Source organism: Prenolepis imparis, unplaced genomic scaffold (genome assembly GCF_030444845.1).
Source record: "Prenolepis imparis isolate NDT839.2.m4 unplaced genomic scaffold, iyPreImpa1.0 SCAF_2, whole genome shotgun sequence".
NCBI lineage: Eukaryota > Metazoa > Arthropoda > Insecta > Hymenoptera > Formicidae > Prenolepis > Prenolepis imparis.
Genome location: NW_028141160.1, coordinates 11,718,505 through 11,738,893, shown reverse-complemented (window position 1 = coordinate 11,738,893; position 20,389 = coordinate 11,718,505). Strand labels below are relative to the sequence as shown.

The 20,389-nt window shown below is 35.1% G+C and overlaps 2 protein-coding genes across 3 annotated transcripts in view; both read left to right on the top strand.

Moving 5' to 3' along the window:
- The window catches only part of LOC145945937 (Krueppel-like factor 6), a 332,032-nt gene that overhangs the window by 130,689 nt on the left and 180,954 nt on the right, over positions 1-20,389 (top strand). The window lies entirely within an intron of this gene.
- LOC145945956 (uncharacterized) overlaps positions 1-20,389 on the top strand; it is a 195,661-nt gene that overhangs the window by 102,733 nt on the left and 72,539 nt on the right. The gene's annotated exons all lie outside the window — the stretch shown is intronic.

Sequence of the window (20,389 nt, the reverse complement as noted above, 5' to 3'; positions counted from 1 at the left end):
ATCAAATTGGACTTAATAGTATTTTCTAAAATTTCTTTAAAATTAATAAAAGGATATAGTAACGAGAGAATTGATGTTAGCTACATGATTGTCATTATTAAATTTATATAATAATCGTAAAAGAAAATTGTGTATCTCTAAAGTAACATGATATTTTTTACTCAAAAATTAACTCTAGAGTTATAAGTTCTAACTAGTCGTTTTGATAAGAGAAGCTTTGATAAGCATCGTGTAATCTTTTCTTGTTTAAAAACTAGGTTATCATTTACATGCTCGTCAGTATTAAATAAACTTTACGTTGTTTTAAAATGATTTTATCAGTTGATTCACGTATATCGTAAAAAAAAACAAAACACAGGTATTTTAATTTATTATCATGTGATGTGAAAAAGAAAATTTCATAATCTGTTGCGTGTAGATAACAACAACGAGCTAAAAAAAATGCGTTGTTTGCAGGATATATATATAAGTATAGCAAGCATGTTGTTTTATATAATATTTATTAATCTGTCGCAATATATTTAAAAAAATTATATTTATCTTGTAAATTTGCTATCCATTTTACATTTTCTCTAAATCTTTTTTCAAGAAGATTATTTATATTTTCCAAATACGATGAATTCCTATATTTCCAAGTTGATTTTTATCTTATACAGATAGAAGGGAAGATCCTTATTCGATCATTATCTCTAACAAATCTGGCGAATGCTCACATGTCTTATTCTGTTGAGCAACCTTTTAGATGACCCATTACATCATCGAAATACGTTGACTACGTAATACCTAGGATTACTATACGTCTTACTTTCGATAAGACAATCCTATATTGCGTATATCTGTGTCCTGTGTCTTACATTTTAAATTTCAATGTATTACTTTAGGAGTTAATAGTCGAATCACGTATTGTAAAAATAACATGACAGACATGTCGACTATAATATAAATATAGTTTCTTTATATATTTAAATAGTGCTTGCCCTTAGATAATCTAATAATCAAATATCGCGCGTACTATTAAATAATGCGTATATTTGCATTATCGAACACATAGTCTCTAATTAGCCACGGCTGTCTCCTAGCAAATAGAAGATAACATACAATGATCCTTTGTCGCCTATTTGTACTGTAAGCTAGCTGGATTCAAGTTACAGCATTGTCAATGGTCTACATATAGCTACTGTATCCCAAGGCTATTGTTTTAATAACTATTGTTTTAATAACGGATCCTTTTAGATATAATTTATTGAGACTATTTTTTGTTAACAAACTTTCCGGCACAGATTCGATTACAGAAATTTAACATCACGTGGATGATATTTAAATACCTAACATAGATATCTTTTATTAATTACAAGTAAATTTTATTTAAATAGAAAAATATATTAACAAATTATTAAAAATTAAAATTTGCAAAAAATATATAAAATTAAAGAATTAATAATTATTAAAGAATTTTACTAAAAATAATACTGTTTCACATAGCGTTTTACATAAATCGATTTTTATATTAACATTTTTCGTAAATTTTCTTCATTTTGCATATTGGTAAAATTTTTTTTATAGCGAGATGTTTCTCAATTCATCGAGCGCGTATACGCGCACGCGAGATACGGGATTCGCAGCGCGCTGTAGCCGGCATTGGTAATTCATGCGCTCGCAATCCATAGGAGAGGAGGGGTTGTTGCGTTATAAGATTAATGAACAAATAGCCCTCCCTGTGGAGAGAGGTTCGGATGAGACGGAGCCAAATATGGCGTTCTCTCGCCCTCGGGCCGCATGAATGATGCAACACGCGGGCATGGATTTACAATCGAGTCATTATGCGGCGTGCACAACGGGACCGTCGATCCCCGTCTGGTTTTTTCCGTGCTCGTAACTTTCTCTCGAACACGCCCGCTCGTATGTTACACGCAGACGGACCGCGCGAGAGAGCTGCCATTCCTTTTTTTTGTTTTTAAAGCGATTAGTGCAGAAATTTGATTTCATAATTAATTAATTCCGTATTTTTGTGCTTTGTTATCATTTATATTATGCAATGTCATTGACTTAGCAAACACGTGGAGAATATGCATATTTAAATATGTACATTGCTATTATTTCAGATTTTTTCAAATTCCAATCTTTTTTAAAACAAAAGCAACTTAATGAATTGTGCATTGCGGCTGTTTGCACATAATACATTAATCACAAACTAATAATATCTTATAAATATTAATATATAATAAATAAAAAAGTATGTAAAATATAAATAAAATAAACACACTCTTTTCTCTTTTGACACTGTTCAATCCTCTCGAGTTTAAACATCAATGATAATACTTGTATGAAATTTCCTTTAAAAAACGTTGGCATAAATCCTAAAGAGACGAGTGCTTTTTTGTGTAGTAACGAATCGAGGAACGATTTCCGAGTGTTTAGAGGCTGAAGGATCGCCATGCGCTAAAGCAGCTCTCATATCGTGAAGAGAAGCAATCTCGCTATGAAGCCGGGCCGGTGCGATTAAGCGAAAAATTCACCCGATTCCCCTTATCATCTGGCGTTTGTAATCGTGGCTACTTCTTTGCCTATTGCAAAAACCCTCCGCCTTGTAATTATAATGCTTGACGATTACCATATGTGTATTCTCATGACGGCGTCTGTTCGCGGTTCTTATTGTCATCATTTTGATATCTGTCTTTGTTAAAACCTCCAATTGTCAAACGACCGTCAATTACTAGAAAAGTTTTCGCAAGCTCGTCATACGGATGCATTTTTATAAAAATGCACTTTGTAGAAAATTAAATTATAGATACGTATATTTATTTACACAGAAGGAAAACACATCACAAATATTTGAGGTAATAATTTTTAAAAAGGAAACAAATTCGAAAGATAAAACCGTCGTTGACATTAAATTTAATTATTTAGCTGAAACATGAAAGGATGTAAGTATCACGTTTATTAATTAAAACTGACTTCCTTAATGCACACAACTCTGCGTAGTTATAATGCATCATAACACACATGATAATGTTGTACAAGTACTTACAACTTGTTACGCATCAATATTCCCTTAAGGGCTAGGTGCTTTAAGGTCGCTTATCACTAACTTTGGTTAAGTAAATTATCTTCCTCTGTCTCTAATATATATCCATAGGAAGGATCATTATATAGTAGGTGTTAATTACTATGCACATAATACAATTATACTGCCATACTTGTATCAAAATATGCTACATGTAGATCATCATGTAGGTGTACAGCGAATGCAAGGATGCTCGCAGGAGGAGAGAGGCTTTTTGTCAGCGCGTTGGGGTGTCATTATAATACTTCATTATCGTTGCTATGTCGGTTGCGTTAACAAGCCGCGATTGTTCTTGCGATTTGTCGGCAACACGCGTGCAAAAGTGTTCCGCCACCGCGCGATTAATAATCGACCACTCGCGCGCCGAGCTTACAAATGGCATCAAACGATCGCGCGTTTATACAATATGCATCCGCTTTTGCAGACGATGGTGCTCGCGCAGCGCTGCGAATTTAACGCGCTATTCGTAACGCTAAGTATTCCCATTGGGTATTTCCTTTGCATCACCGAGCATTTGTTCGTTTCGACGGGCTTAACGTCGGAATCGCAGCAGCTGCACAAACCGGGGGGGAGCTACATTATTATTTCGGAAATAGTCGTTGCTATTCGAAATTAGCTCGTGCTTTTATCATGTAGCGACGAGAGCGGCACGGTTATCTCTCTATACGAGCGTGATGTAACTCGCTGTTTTAATCATCACTTTCGCGTTCTAGCACGCTCGTTTAGCATGTTGTTGGCGCTATTCCACTTCTGTTCTTCGAAATACAATTTATCGAGACTTTTCTTTCCGTTATACCGATACACAGCGTCTCCGTTCGGTATGCTTAGAATGACTTGATTCATTTCCCATTCACGAGACCTGTATGCATCTCACATGCCCGACTAACATGCGTACGTCCGTCGCGAGAGTTCCACGAGTTTCTGTTCTTCGTTAGCTTCGAAGTTGCTTGAGTGAAAGAGGATTCAGTGAAGGGTCGGGAGACGCCGAGCAGAAGCAGGGAATCGTGGAACTTTTGCATCGAACACACTACCGGTATTGTTTCGTTCATACTCGAGAGACGGGAACAAAGCGACGTTGTGGAATCTTATTCCCGGGTCTTTTCTCGCCGGCGATAACCCACACAAGAATTTGCCTCTAGGAAAAGATCGGCTGATTTTATGCCGGACAGCTCTAGTGTCTGTGAGAAACCCGATAGAATCGGAGAATTCAGAATTCGTAAAGAATTTCCAAGCCCAGAATATAGAGCTTATGTAGATTAACAAAAAATAATTTTTTTACGCAAAATATGTTATTTTCTTGAATAAGTTTTACAATAATTTATTTTAATTTTTTTATATAATATATGGTCTCTTTATAGTATTTGCTATATATCAAAGAAAAGTGATTGACAGAGACATTCTGTATGTATTTTATAATAGCGATCGCGCTTGTAGTTACTATGAGTGAAATTAAATTTTGGGTTGCTTGATATTGCTACACCGTGCGATTCAAATATTGACTTCTCATTAAACCTGTCGTTTTCAAACGGCGGCATCGAATACATTAAACAGCACGTCTATGTTAATGACTGTTAATTGCTGTTATAATCGGAGCAATATGGCTTTTGTATTGTTTTATCGCAAATAATCGCGAAATTATGCTCGTGGCCGTAAGCCAGGTTTATCGAAAGAATACGACCGTTTTATATTTTATTGATTGCACTATTATTGTTATATGGAACTTATATTGCGATGATGTAAATTATAAAGTGTGTAATTCGAAAAAAATCTGATATAACATAAATATATAAAGCATCTGCGCTGATAATTCACGACTGTAATGCATAATTGCGATCAGCATAGCTAATAGTTAATAAACGATCGATTATAAAACGCATTAATTAAAATCCAATACAATAATATTACCGCGTTTATGGCACATTTATGGCGCATTCATGAACCAAGTATAACTATTACGGCACGTTCTGCCGAGATGAGGTCGCATAACACTACGTGTCGAGCAACGGGAATTACGCTTTACCATCCATCATTAAAGATTGAAATCCTTTCTCGACGCGCAGATTCCGCTGTATGTGTTAGCGGCAGCGCTTTTTACGTTATTCGACCTTAAGATGATGCCTTGAAAGCGTTCAGGCATTTATAGATCAGACAAGTGTTTGACGATGATCTTCAGCAGAGCTAGCCAGAGATGAGACGGAATACAGTCGGTCTATCTCTCTCGTGCGAATGTGTTTATATGTGTGCTATATAAGCGAGGAATTTTCTATCCCGATAATATCAAAATTTGTATGCTGTTTCGTGAAAATAAATCTGAATTAGAAGATACATATAAAAATTATTTAATGCTCTATCATGGTTATTAAAAGCTAATTTAAATATTTATAGCGATATTTTGATGACAATATATTGAAATTTTTTTAGAACTTTAAGAATGCTTTACTTTACAAAAATTTTTGTTTATTGCATGAATATATTTTGCAAAAAATAAATACCGAAAAGCAACTCAAAATATTTCGTCACGCGTATAAAAATTATTAAAGTTGATAGCATCTTGTGCAAGAAAGAAGATCTAACATTACTCGGGGGATAAAATTAATTTCTTGCTTAATTGAGAAATCAGGTGAAATAAAATATAATATAAGGTGCAAGTTTAAAGAATAATAAAATTATAATAATAATTTAACATTAGGCAAGTATATATTACAAATTACAAATTAAAGCAAATATTTAATTATTTTGTTATTGATATATAAATTATTTATTTTTATATGTATTAAATGAAGACTGGAAGAAGATATAATAATAATAATTTATGATAAGCGAATAAAACATCCTTTTAATTTGATTGGTTTAATATACAAAGATTGAAAAGCAGTAGTCATTTCGTTTTGGCACACACACACACACACACACACACACACACACACACACACACACACACACACACACACACACACACACACACATATATATATCGACATATACATATATCGACATATACATATACACACGAAATGGCCAGACTGGCCGATTATCTGCTCGAGTGAGCAACCGATGCGACGTCGTTTGCTCTTACCAGACAATATCGCATTTTCTCTGTTGGTCCTGTCGCGCGGGTATGCGCGTGTCCGAAAGTGATATAAACGGAATTCGGGAGAAAGACAGGGTTTATCGGCGCGTGTGCACCTATGCACTCTCCTTCGAAGCCTGTTGCATCCTCGAAGCGCGCACATACACTCGTCCTCGCAGTGTCCCGCGCGCACCCATAGGTCCTCTTACGCGCGTTTCGTCAGATTTACAATTTAAATTTAGATCCGATCACACACCCTGAAAAGACGAATCACGCGCGCGCCTACACATTCGTGGAAGAATCCGTGCATGGGCGGAATTTTATTCACCAGGATAAAAGCGACATGAAATTATGCAAGATTTTGTTTAGAGATTCGGGCGTATATTCTCTTTTCCCTTTTCGCTATTGTATAATTTTCATAAGAAAGTAGAATCGCGTACCATCCGCGAAATAATTTGGTGCGATGTTCAGTAAATATATAATCAAGAGTTTTTTTTTTATAATTGTAAAAGTATTTCGAAGCGCAGATAATTTAAGAGTAGTATTTCGCATCTCAACAGCTAAATATTCATGCAGTGACCGATATAACATTTTTGTTCCACAATCATTGTAAAAGTACTATACGGCTATTTCTCGACTTGGTGAATTTCGACGTAGTCGGATGGATGGAAATTGCTTGTAGCAGAAATATTGCGAATACTTGTGCTGCGGTAAAAGTGGTAACAGAGTTCTCGAATGAGATTTTAACGACGGTCGCGTTTCATTGATCGATCCACTTGCCAAAGGCCTGTTGCAGAAGTTGTTTTATAATGCAAATTTGTATGATATAAACCAGTCTGTATAAATCTTAACTACGCCTAGTAGCGCGAATTTCAAGGGAAAGGAAGAAGCTGCGATGAGAGTATTGATCGAAATGGGTCAAGAGAGTTACAGAAACTGGTAGAGAGTCGATTGAAAGGGAGAGGAATGATAAAAATTTAAATCAGAATCGGTAAAATTACCATTGCCAAAGGTTTTCACTATCTTTTAATTACTCTGACTGGATCTTTGAATTTAGATTTGTGAATTTTGTGAATCATTTTCTAAGACACACAATAAAAGAAGCAATAAATAATTATTTTATGCAATGATTTAAAGACATTAAAAACGTGAAGCAAAAAGTTGCGCATAAAGAACTGCTTCTTTCTAGTCATTAAAAAAAGTAGATAAATTTTGAATTTTAAATTTGATTGATTTTCGAATTATTTATTCGTTTCAATTAATGACATCATTATGATAGACATTACTTATCTCTTAATAGAGATTTTAATACAAATTTAATTTAAAATTTAATTTGTATCAAAATTGTGTTGAATATTTTAAATCGACAATTAAATTGTTGTAATAAATAATATTAATAATATTGATAAAATAATCTTAATAATTTTCATCGAAATTTTTATTAATAGCTTTTCATGAATAGCTTTTAATTTAATCAAAGAATTTTTGATCAAGAGTTTATATTTGATAATAATGATTGTCGCACCTAGCGAGGGAGAAGAAGAGCTTTGTCGCGTAACGAGACGATAATTAGATAAATTGAGAAAAGCTCATTAGCATTTGAAGCAAGCTGAAACCGTATTAGTAACACTTTAATAGCACGACCAACGAGATCGACTGGTCGCACCAAGTCGCGACTTATTGGTCGAGACCATGCTAAACCGTAGGTAATTAATGCCGACCGCGTTGCCATGGTTTGTCGTGTTTACTCTGGCTCGTTATCGGCCGAGGAACGCGCTAATGAACGTAATTACGGATAAAAGGTCGCGATACGCCGGCAGGCAATACCTGACCACCACCGGAATCGCTTTGTCGTCTCTCGCGCGTCGGATCCTACATACGAGGATCGATCCTCACCCCGCAATAGGCAAATCACAATTTGCCGAATGCGCCGCCGGCTTCCATCGAGGAAACGTAAGTCTCTCGTTTAACGAGCACTTGGATACAAAGGCGGAGAGAAAAATTGCTTTTTCGGTGCGGGCGGGCGCAACGATATTTCTTTTTTACCGCGCTTGCGAAGGGAAAAGGGAGGAAGAGGAAAGGGTGAGAGACAAAGCGAATTTAAGGTTCTCCTCAAAATATGGATCGGGAGCTCGACAAAGGCCAAAGTGCTCTTACTTCCGGGTCGATATTATATATTGATTTGGGTATTTTTATTGACTTATACTACTTTCATTGACCTATACTACTTCCATTGACTTATACTACTTATATTTATTTCACCATTATTTTATATTACCATTTTGTATTTAACTCTTTAATTATGATGTCCAAATTAATTAATATTGCTTATTTTACACACAAACACATATGTATGTATATATATATCATGTCTCGATATGTTGCACAAGATATATATGTACAGGTTTCACGAATATGAATATTTCAGATTATTTTACTAAAAAAAGAGAGCTTCAAAAATTCACATCCGAATCTAAAAGAGATGTATAATTCATAAAGCTAGGATTACAGGTAAAGGTGTAATAATAACACGATTTCCAAGGCGGCAGAAGGCGAGAGCGTCTTTTAATTTTTTTTCGCTAAGTAGTCGAGTAAACAAGTCGCGGCTTACGAGTGCGCTTATCCGTTGCTAACTACGACCGCAATGCCTACTTCGTATAAATCGTCGATCTCTGCGGCATTAACTCATTAGAGTCTAAACATTCACAAAACATTTTTCAATTCTATTAATTTTTATCTCTCTTTAATAAATTTTGTTTCCTATAATTAACTACAATTGATATATGAAACAAAGAAAATAATTAAAAAGAATTATGTTTATTTTATTGCTATTATTATTTTTACTTATTTATATTTAAATTCTTTTTTATAATAATTTTTCTTTTTAATAAAAAATTAATACCAATATTATACACTTTATATACACGAAAGAAATTATACACGAAAGAAAAAATTAGTTATTCCTGTAATTATTCAATAAATGCGTTGTATAAATTTTATCTTACAATAATTATATTTATTTATCATTTTCAAAAATTATTGAATATTATATTTGATGTGATATAAATAATTATCGATAATATATGATACACAATTTACATATTTATATATAATTGACAGATTGTGCCATTTTATTGGTACCATTTTATATGTTAATATCTCAACATGGTTTGAAAAATATCTGATATATGAGAGAATCTCTCTCGATATCTAGGTTAATAGAATACAATAATACGTTGGCCATGTCGAGCACGATTTCGTAAGACGGAATGTGTTTTCATGTCGTTACGTAACCGGCATATATACGGATCATGCCCGGTGAGGGTGGATAGTCTGATCTTTCGTGTCGCAAAGCGAACGATTCTCATTCCACAGGTGCCGCCTATCCCGAGCGGGTGCTAGGTGACTACTCTCTTTATCGAGAATGAATAATTTCTCTCCAGTGAAGTGCGCCGAATCGATTGAGCCACTGATTTTCCCAATCCCCGGGAATTTCCTCGGGGAAATTAGCCTCATCGGAAGATTCCCATGGTTCGCGTCAGGCGAGATCGGCGGATTATGGGGAAAGCTTTACGAAGTTTCACTTCCCTCGAATTCCGCGCTCCGAAAGCCTCGCTTCCATTACGAACGGAGCTTGCCTTACGCGGATTTTCGCGACGTTATTACTTTATAATTCGCGCACGCGAACGCGCGCGTCTCTCTTTCTCTTCTCCCGAATCTCTCTCGTATCATTCAATCTCCGTAATAACACGATGATCTGCCCGTTCGGCGATCCGATCCTTTATACGACGTGATGGAGAAATTTTTCGTCCGAGTCTCCAAAGTTCCGGCAAAGTTTTACTCGCACGAATTGCTTCTTTTTTGACGTTACTGCAGTTTCCGCGGGCTTTCAATTAAACGGCCTTTTAGCGAAGCGTGGCTAACTCGTCTGAAACTTTCCCAGGGAACACACATTCGATTCTCATTTAACTTGGCCCCTTTGATTTGGAAATGAATGAGCAATAGTGGCCTAAACTATTTCTCCCTCCCTTCGTCGCGAGTATGGTGACAAACGACACCGCCGTCGCCGCCGCACGCGGAGGCAGGTGCCACTTTTAGGAATTAATCGGGGGAAAATCGATAGCGCCGTCGCGGTGTCGTCGTCCCGTCGAGCGATATTTTGTGCGACTGCCGGCATTCAATTAAAATCAAACCGTCACGGAATGGAAAGAGTTACTGACCGTAGCGCGCGCCGACCGGCGCTTCATCCGAGAGAGAGAGAGAAGAAAAGCGAGCGGTTTCAAATTTGAATGTCTGATTGGACAAGCGAAATTCAATTAAGCGCGCCGCATTGAAAGGAGATCAACATAGGTATTCGGTAGAGCGCTAGGAGAAAAAGTCCATTTCGGGGAATCCCTTTTCTCTCGACTTGGGGAATTCTTTATCGGTGCGTCGCCGGCAATTATCTCTCTTTTAATTGAACGCTTAATGACACTTCGATCGCGCCTTAACAGACTGCAGTGTCACATTTCTTCGTTTAATTCGCTGACAATAGATCATTATTAATTTCGGTCGCTTACCAATTATAAATTAACCGACGAGTCTCATTTTAGATCTCGCAAAGTTTCAACCGTATGCATATATATATAGCGAGTTCGCAAATGGCAGACGAGATAGATTTTTAAAAATCAATAAGATTAAGTGAGACACACACATACACTCACACACGGATGCAAATTAGCGGGTGCTGCGCGTATCCATTTTAACAAGATCCTCGAAACTTTACTTGCGCCCCTGCTTTCATAATAAACGTCTCATATTTGTTGGTCGTCACGTTCCATGCCACGTCGGGGAATCGCGACAGCGTTAATAATTTATCATCCAGAACCATTTTACATCATGTTTGCCGAGTACGGAGCATGAATAATTTTCAGGACTGCTGAATACACTACGCCGACGGATTAGTCCGCGAATGTTTTCCACGCTCGAAAAGTCGGCGCGCTTCTGTTGCTGACGCGGCGAGCTCTTGTCGCGGCGCAAAATGACCGCGAAAGTTGGTCAACTGTTGCCAGTTGATCATGAGGCTGCGACGAACGCGTACATTTTCGACCGTGGGATATATGCATGCGCTCGCCGTCCGGTGGAAAATTTTTCGCCGTTTTGCCATCGGCCGTATATGCTGGCGCATATTAATGCGCGCAATGTGACATTTTGAAACGAGAATATAAAATATTTTTTTTGACTCGTATGATACAAAATTAATAAAATCGCATAATATAATTACGCTGATAATGTATCTCCCCAACGCGTCAAATCGCTGTTCTCCAACTGCCTACGCGACTGCGACAATTAGGTATGTATTTTTGATTTGTTTGATAATACGAGACGCCGATATCGTAATGAACAATATTTTGTTGAACATGCGCTCGAGCTATATTTGTCTTGCGTTATTTTTGCACAATTGTTGCGAATAACGATGTACGTTTATTTACACGGATGGAAATTTCAAAATATTTGAAGTTTAATAAAATTCGAATGGCAGATTTCTCACATGGATGTCGATGATTGATGATAATCGATATAATGATCGATATAACAAATACACTGTATTCCATAAACTGAACTGCTTTAATTGCAAAGAATTTTATTTGCTTTCTTGCTCATAATTAAAATATGTTTCTAAATTCTTCTAATTTATGTGTTTTAATTATCATGATTATATTGCCTGATTTATAAATAAAACGCTATACTATTGTATATGAAAATTGCATTGATAGAATCAGTATTTCGAATTTATTTGTGATATATCAACAAATTCTTTTATATCTTTTTTTTATCGTACTACAGTTTTGCATTGACTTCAGTTTATCAAACCTGAGAATTAATCTCTCGTGAAAGATCGATTTAACTGCCGTGCCGAAACAATAACATTAATTAGACTAACGCGATGAGCACGCATGCATAAGTCATTATCATGGAGGAATTTCAAGAGCGAGCGCAAATCCGAGGCACAGTGAAGTCCAGCGTCTAAGTAATCTATAGCGTGTACATATATCAGCGCCTTCACATGCGCTGGTCAGAGCGGAAATTCGTAACGCTGTAAATCAAACATGTGCCGTCGAACAGCACTGTAAACGGTAAATCGATGTACCACGCGAGGACATTAATTGCGAAGTTTTATGGGCGAGACGAATGGCGAGGAGAGGATTTCGCGCTCTATCTAATTTGTGACCGAAATTATTTTTTCACATAAATTTAAACGAATTTCAAAGAACGCCACGTTAATGAGTTATGCTAAAAACAAATACAAATCAAAGCTGAAATGAGCCAAAATTTATTTCTTTTTTTCCTCTTTATATCAATTTTAGTGGTACATTGTATTATAGCTTTTATTTTGCATAAAATAAAATTCTGCGAACGGTGAATCTCGCTTTAATGCAATATAGAATTATTCTTATTTTTCGGAAACTGCAGAAATTTTCTAGGAATCGAGTTAATATCAGCGAGAGCAGTCGCGCACAAATCGTCGCCATTTTTACGGCCAGGTGCGACGACGTACACGCGGTGCGAGAGTGGATTTTGATAGAGCCTGTCACGAGCAACGAGCAATATCTCCGCGTCTTACCCGCAGGATGTAAGGTCCCAATAAAAATGCAAATTCTTCGACATCACCTCCGGCCGAGCTAGAGGTGGCACGACAGTCTAACCGACGTATTTACGTCGTCGTCGGTGTGCAGAGTCGAAAAAGAGGAAGAACGATGCGACGTGTGTAGTAGAGCGAGGACAGGAAATAGATTTATGTGGTTATGCATAGAACTCGTTGTATTACATTACCCCGACTTCTCGCATAATATGTATCATATCCTTACGTCCCAGGTTTTGGTGACCATCGAGAAGCGAGGGAAATGATCGATGTGCGATTATACTGAAACGATTCCCATCTGCGGAAATCCAACGCACACACGGGGGCTAAATAAATCGTCACCTACGCGTGCTAGAAAATAACTTTATATCCGCGGTAAGCTCGGAAAACGGATGCTGATTCTCGGAGATTTTGTCTGGACCACGTATACCGTCGCGCGCGTGACGTTAAATCTTTTTTTGCAAACAAACTTTCCATCGTCAAATATTTGTATCGCGAAACGAATACTGCAAAATCTCGTATAATATTGGAACTATTTAACGATATGAATGCGAGAACGAAGTTTCTGATAAACTTTATGAAGGTCTTATGCTTCGGTTCTTTTGTAATGGAAGAGTTAAATCGTCATTTGTACGCATCGTTATGCACGCGATTATCCTCGAAACTGAGAATACCTATTTCACGTTAATTATAACTTCCCATATGAGCGCACGCGCGCGCGTTGCGATGAAAATGGACTTTTAACAACAGAGTGGAAAACACTTTACAATAAGAAGTTGCGAAACGCATTTCTGCGCGATGCATTAAACAACGGGGAAAGTTCCCGAGAATAGGGGATTCTCGGTGTTGTATGTACATTATCGTATCTCGCGCCTAACAGACAAAAGCAAATTCTCAACGTGCATTTAGCGCTGAACGTAACTCTCTGACTTTAAACCTTTATTTATACTGAATACATAACACACACTGGTTGGAGTAAAACATGAAAAAAAAAAAACAAGCAGATGCGGCTTGTTTTAGTAATTCAAAATTTTTATTTACCTCGGATGTAAAATATTAAATTTTGCATTCTGTAGTATACACACACACATACTCATATTTAATAATAAATATGCACGAGAATGCTAGTATGCGTGTACGCGCGCATACCTTAGTATTCAGCTTATCATGACTTTTTATATGTTTTAAACACATTTCATTTCTGTGATTTTTTATTTTATATAATTTCTTTATTATTTTTTGCAATTTTATTAAATAATATATACTATTATCTCTTGTACTATTTATTTATATAATATACATAAATATAATTTATATACATAAACATTTTAACGATATTTATATGTATAATAAGTGATATTTGTACAACCGATTAATTTTTATAAACTAGTCATAATATTGAACATTCTATCAAATAATCAACTATCGATCGATTGATATCCATCATATTCTCGCGTTTAGACTCTTTCCATTTCACAGAAAATAGGAAGTCTTAGCTTGTCTTTTATTTTCTTCTGTTATTTTTCTCGTAGGCCGTTATCGTGTTTCGAGGCCGTCGAGTTCTCATTCGCGTAAAGCAAAATCTTCAACAACCGTAAACACGACATGTCATAAATTAAGACTCACTCGGCTGAATCTCATCGTGCGTCCGATATTCATTTCGGCTCTTGAATGATTCTCGCGGTCGATTTTACTACTATTCTACACACGAACAGACATGCACGCATCGGCCATAAGGCACGGCTTGTCTCACAGCAGGTTGTACTAAATATATTATATATATATATATATATATATATATATATATATATATGTATATGTACGTAATATTCAATCAATATCAGACCCTTGATATTTAAATATTTTAAAAAGTTAGAAAATTATATAATACAATTTTTTGTTATTTGAAGAGGTGTTAAAGCAACATATTATAAAAGAGTTATATTTTTTATTTTAAAATAAATGTAATCTGTGGAATTAAGCATTATTTACAGATAAAATAAATTTTGTTTGCTAATGATATAAACATAAATCATAGATATAGATTAAATTGCATATTTAAAATTTTTATATTTCTAGAAAATTACTTGAGATGTTTTAAATGTTGTATTATATTCTATCATATTCTTTCATATTTATAACTTTTAAATTTATATATATGTATATACATATACGTTTATTTTAAATAATTTTATTCTACGAGTTCTTTTCGGGTCGGTTTAATTGGTGATCACTGACTGCCGATCCGGTCAATTAAATACTGCGCTTGGTGGATATGCATTTTCCGAATCGCGAATGAAGCAAGAGCATATCGCTAACTCAAGCGTCCCTAATCCGCGCAGAATTTTACGGCTGTTACGTAACTCGTATTTTTGCGCGAAGACCTTGGTACCAATCTCTTCGGCTATTTTAGGATCAAAAAACTGAGTAAGCGAGAGAGGCTTCTCTTGTATGTAGATAATAACGAGTTTCGCATATGAGCAAACGGGATAAAGGCTGATAAACGCCATTTCCAGAGAGCATACATCCTCGATGTTTTTTTCCTGTGCTGATTTTAGAATGTACACGCAAAATTCTCAGCATTTTATATTTCTTCACAGTTGTTTCTTCTTTTTATTTACATGAACTAAGATTTTAATAATTACGACATTTTAAGAGAACAATGATCGCGAAATGCGAGTAAACAAGAGGAAGATAGAAGATTGTGCATGTAAACAAGAATTAGAATTTTTTTACTATTACATTTTTTTATTAAATCTAATGATTGCTCTTATATAATATTGAAACCGATAAATGTTGACGCTTAAATAATTCTTTATTGTTATTTGATTTTTACTGTTAAAAGATTCATGCAATTATTTCTATCCTAAATAATGCTGTATTTTTCAATAGGCTTTTAATTAAAATCTTTTATTGCTATCTTTCTTTTTTTTATAAACGTAACATTTAATAATTACTTACATAATACTGAAATATCGATAAATATATCCAATTAAGAATCTCAATTATGAATCTTTATTTCAGCTTTATTTATTTCGATGTAAAAGGAGTTTTATACAATTACCCAAATTGCTTCTGATATTATTTAATCACAATATTCTTGATTTATTTTAATTTTCACGATTCTTCAATCTTCCTCTTCAGCGACAGGACGTAGATAACGAAAGAAACCCGTCATCTCCGCGCAAGAAAACGTTTTTTTTTATGCTTGACTATCACAGCGAATCCGGACATTTGTTTTGCCATTATATGTAGATATAGTGTAATGTCAATTCCTATGCTTCTTCTCCTTTGCTGTTTACCGCCATATACCGGCATATACTTTGTATCATTTAACGGGCGCAGGCTGCATTAATTTAGCATTCGCAGATCTCGATGGGCATTCCTAAAGGCGGCGTCTAGAACGTGCGTCGAGATGCAGGTATTCATAAATTTTACAGTCGAGGGGGAGAGGCCAGAGTTCCGCGACCCATTAGACCGTTTAGACCATGGTGGAACGATTGGATTATGATCAAACGGCAGAAAGCAATTTCGCGGTAGAAACCATTTCTCCTAGGTGGTATAACCGACCACGAGAATGTGGGATGTGTGAGGGGGAGGGATGCGGAATAATAATAATTATTATAATAATAATAACGGATATTTAACGATCGCGTAATAATCGCGAATACGTCTGCTTAGCTTAATTGCAAGTGCTTAGCTAGCGCGAAATTACTGTCTTTCCCGCATTACATATCGTATTATGATCTTGAATCATATTAAACATTACGTAAGAGCATCGTGCAGTCGTTCATGTTGAAACATCGAAAATAGTTGAAGATTACACGGTATAAAAACAGTGATTTAAACATTTCCTCATACGTCTTTATATAATAAAATTTCAATTTCATGAATATATATTTTACATTTATTAGTGCGAAATAATTTTTTTTTATTTTGGGGTAATTCTAAGATTATTAACATTTGATTATTATTGTGTGATATGAAAATCTTGCAATTTCTAAATTGTTCTATACATACTCGTATATAAATCTCAATTTACTTAATTTGACATTTTTATGCGATAATGTTTTAAATATCAATTATACAATGCATAATAATATCTTATTAGCATACGTGATGCAGCGAATTCGAGCGTAGAAAATGGAAGCGTCGGAAAAGCATTTTAGAATGCGCTGATTTTCAAAGCGATAATTATCGCTATTATATAAGAATGATATACGATAAAAAATTACAATTGAAGCTGGTATAATTACTTGCATTATACGTGCACGCTTCGAAGCGACTCGTTATCGCATTTAGAAGTACGTTCTATTACGCGAGCCATTACGATCAATAAATGATATCCTCTTTCGCGTTATTGCCTTTCCGCTCGCGCGCGATACGCCATTTTTGGAGCCAGCTCTCGTTTCCGGCGAATTTCATGATTATGATGCGATATTATTCTTATTCGGCGATATATATCTACGTGAGTGACGATTAAACGTGCATGATGAAGCGACTCGGACGAAAAAGAGGGCGGATGGATTATCCATCCATTAGCATCGACAAGTATCGCCATGAAAAATTGAGCAGCGAGTATGCATGATGGGATAGAATTTCGATATCGGTATCGATCATCGGCGAAATCGATGCGGTATCGGATATGCATTCATATACAATATATACATGCATCGACTGATGGATTTCCTTCGTGGAAATGATCTTTGTCGCTTGCTTGCGAGACTGATTTGCTAGACCGGGCAATCTCCTTCAACCGACCGACTTCTTTATCTATGGATAAGGATTTTATTTGCCGTCAGCAAATCGCTGTTATTACAACAACAGCCGCGCGATCGCGTCAGAGCAGAACAAAGAGCGGCCGATCCGCCAGTTGTAGCCGGTAATTGGCGAATAAGGACCGGGATATTGAGCTGATTGTTCGAGGCCACGTTGATTCGTTGATTTTCTCACGAGTGAAACAGCGGAGAAAATCAACGAAAGTGCTCACCAGTGATGCGGACTCGTGCCTCATTTTCTTTTTGTTTTCACACCATAAGATTCGCACAACGATAATTCTATCGATACTCTAATTCTAATTGAACAACATTATGTATCGTTGACTCAAATGCCGATAGTTGCTTTTAACACATTTATATAATATAAACGTGAAATCACAACAGTATTATTTGACACATTATATAAAGATTTTGTTAATGCGATAGAATGTATTGGAAAATGTCAAATTATTTCTTTCAGAAATCTATCGGGTAGAAATTTATATACATATCTCTAATGTTTTTTGTATATTTTATTTTATTTCTAATTTATATAGACACAACATATTCAATAACTGAGAATTGAATTGTGTCATTTGTGCGAAAATAATATTGGTGTGAATTTCATATACCTATTAGATCACACATTTATAGTACATACAGTATATGTAATCTGCAATTGGATTTAATCAAAACTGGATTTCATCACATAGCGAGCCTCGCATTCTCGTGACTTAACACGAAGGTCATTCGGCGTTCCTGAATCTTTGCCTTTCTCGAGAACTACTTGCCACAAAACTTCGAGAGAATTCTCAACACAATCCTGTGACTTTCTTCAATCAATGTTCTAGAATTTATTGCTTTTCGGTTAATCCGACTATGGCAAAATTTACGCTTTGAATATTCGTGCTACAAATAAATTGTGATTGAGACAGATTGTGGAAAATATACTCGTAGAAATATATGAGCTTCAAAGGGATCGATAATTTAGAAGTAATAATAGCGGGAAGAGATAGTTTGCACAAGAGAGAGTTACACATAATTCAATTAGTTGTGATGAAAAAAGTATCAGTATTGTGACGTGCTATATCATATTCCAACTAATTATTCGTGCCTTGAAGAAAAAATTTAAACAAAATTTAAAAAGTAAAGTAAGAAGAAAAATTATAAAAATATTCAGTTGAGAACATATTTATAACTGCTGTTAATTTGTATCATGGAGCATATTATGTGACATACATATACTCCAAACGAAATGTAAATGTAATTCATTAACTTTATAATTAGTTAGCTTATAGTGCCTGTAGAATGCTATATTGCGGAAACTATGTTTATTCAGTATGTTTTTTAAATGCTGCAATTTGAAAAATTATAATTTAAATATATAATACATCTGTCACTCAAAATAGTATTAAATAGAACTATAAATTTCTTGCAATCTCGCATAATATTTCTCATTTTAATTATTTATTATCAGCGAATCGTCCAATACGATTAAATTCACGTAACCGCGAATCAATAACACGTAGTAGCTTTGTGGTTTTTGAAGAGATTCTACCTTGATGAAGCGGTAAAGTAATTTATGAGGACATTTACACGAGGTCACAATCGACTCCACATGGAACGGTCTGATTAAATCCAGGACGGACGCGAATCACCCGCGAATCCTGAACGGATTCTCGTCAATGAATACGACGATTAATTACGTCTAATACGAAAGAACGATCCTGAGCGGATCGTTCTTTCGTATTAGACGTAATTAATCGTCGTATTCATTGTACAACTCATCGCCGCTTATCGCGTGTCACGCTATCGAAGAATAAGGACAAGCAATGAATGTTCAAATGTTTTATAATTTTGTCAATAAGAGTCTTACTTACTCAGACATACACATGCATTATCATGTAATTATATCCTAAAGTAATTATGTCTAAATTATTACGTAATTTTATTATAGAAAAAAATTTTAATGCAGTTTAGTGCAGTTATAAAAATATAATATTAAGTACATAATATAATAAGCAAAAAAAAAATTAAAAATGCCAAATATCAGATTCGGTGGAAACGGTAATATCAAAAATATAAGTATAAAAAAATATATACACATGTAATAATTAAAATAATGTCACTATATTTATAACAGCATATTTTATGAAATATTACATCGATTTAACGAAATTTTCCAGAGATCTCGTCTATTGTGTAATATTTCATGTATTAAAAAAAATGTATTTAAAAATGACGAAATTATTGCAAACTATTGTATCATAACACATAGCTAGCAAAAATTATTGAGCCTGTTGTATTTTACGAACAATATTTATTATTATCTCTTGCAGCTGATGTCAAAGCTGACGTGTCACAAAGATAAGACGGACATGGTCGGCTCTTAAATATTTCGACACGATATTTGATTTCAACTTTCGTGCACATTTTTCGTTTAATAAGCAATAAACAAGCATCGCTGCACAAGCGTAACTTAACTACGGTAAATTACGGTACTATCTACATTTTCAAAGGATTTCGTATGTAGATTTTTTAAAGATTTTTTATACTTTATCTTAATCGATTGATGTAACAGTAACGTAAGACAAATAATTACATTATAAAGCATGAATGTTTGAAAGTAGACGAAGATAAATTGCAGAAAGAGAGAGAGTAACAAACAGCAGACTTGATAAATAATAAAAATAATATCAGTAACATGTTACAAAACAAAGATAGACATATGCACATTAATAAGACATATGATAACATAAAGTTATAAGATACAAACATCACTGTTCGGTATTTTGATGGAAAGTTTTTTTTTTAATTTTAATATATCCTACGGGCCCTCTATATCAATTTCGAGGCATGCAAAACGGCGACTATTT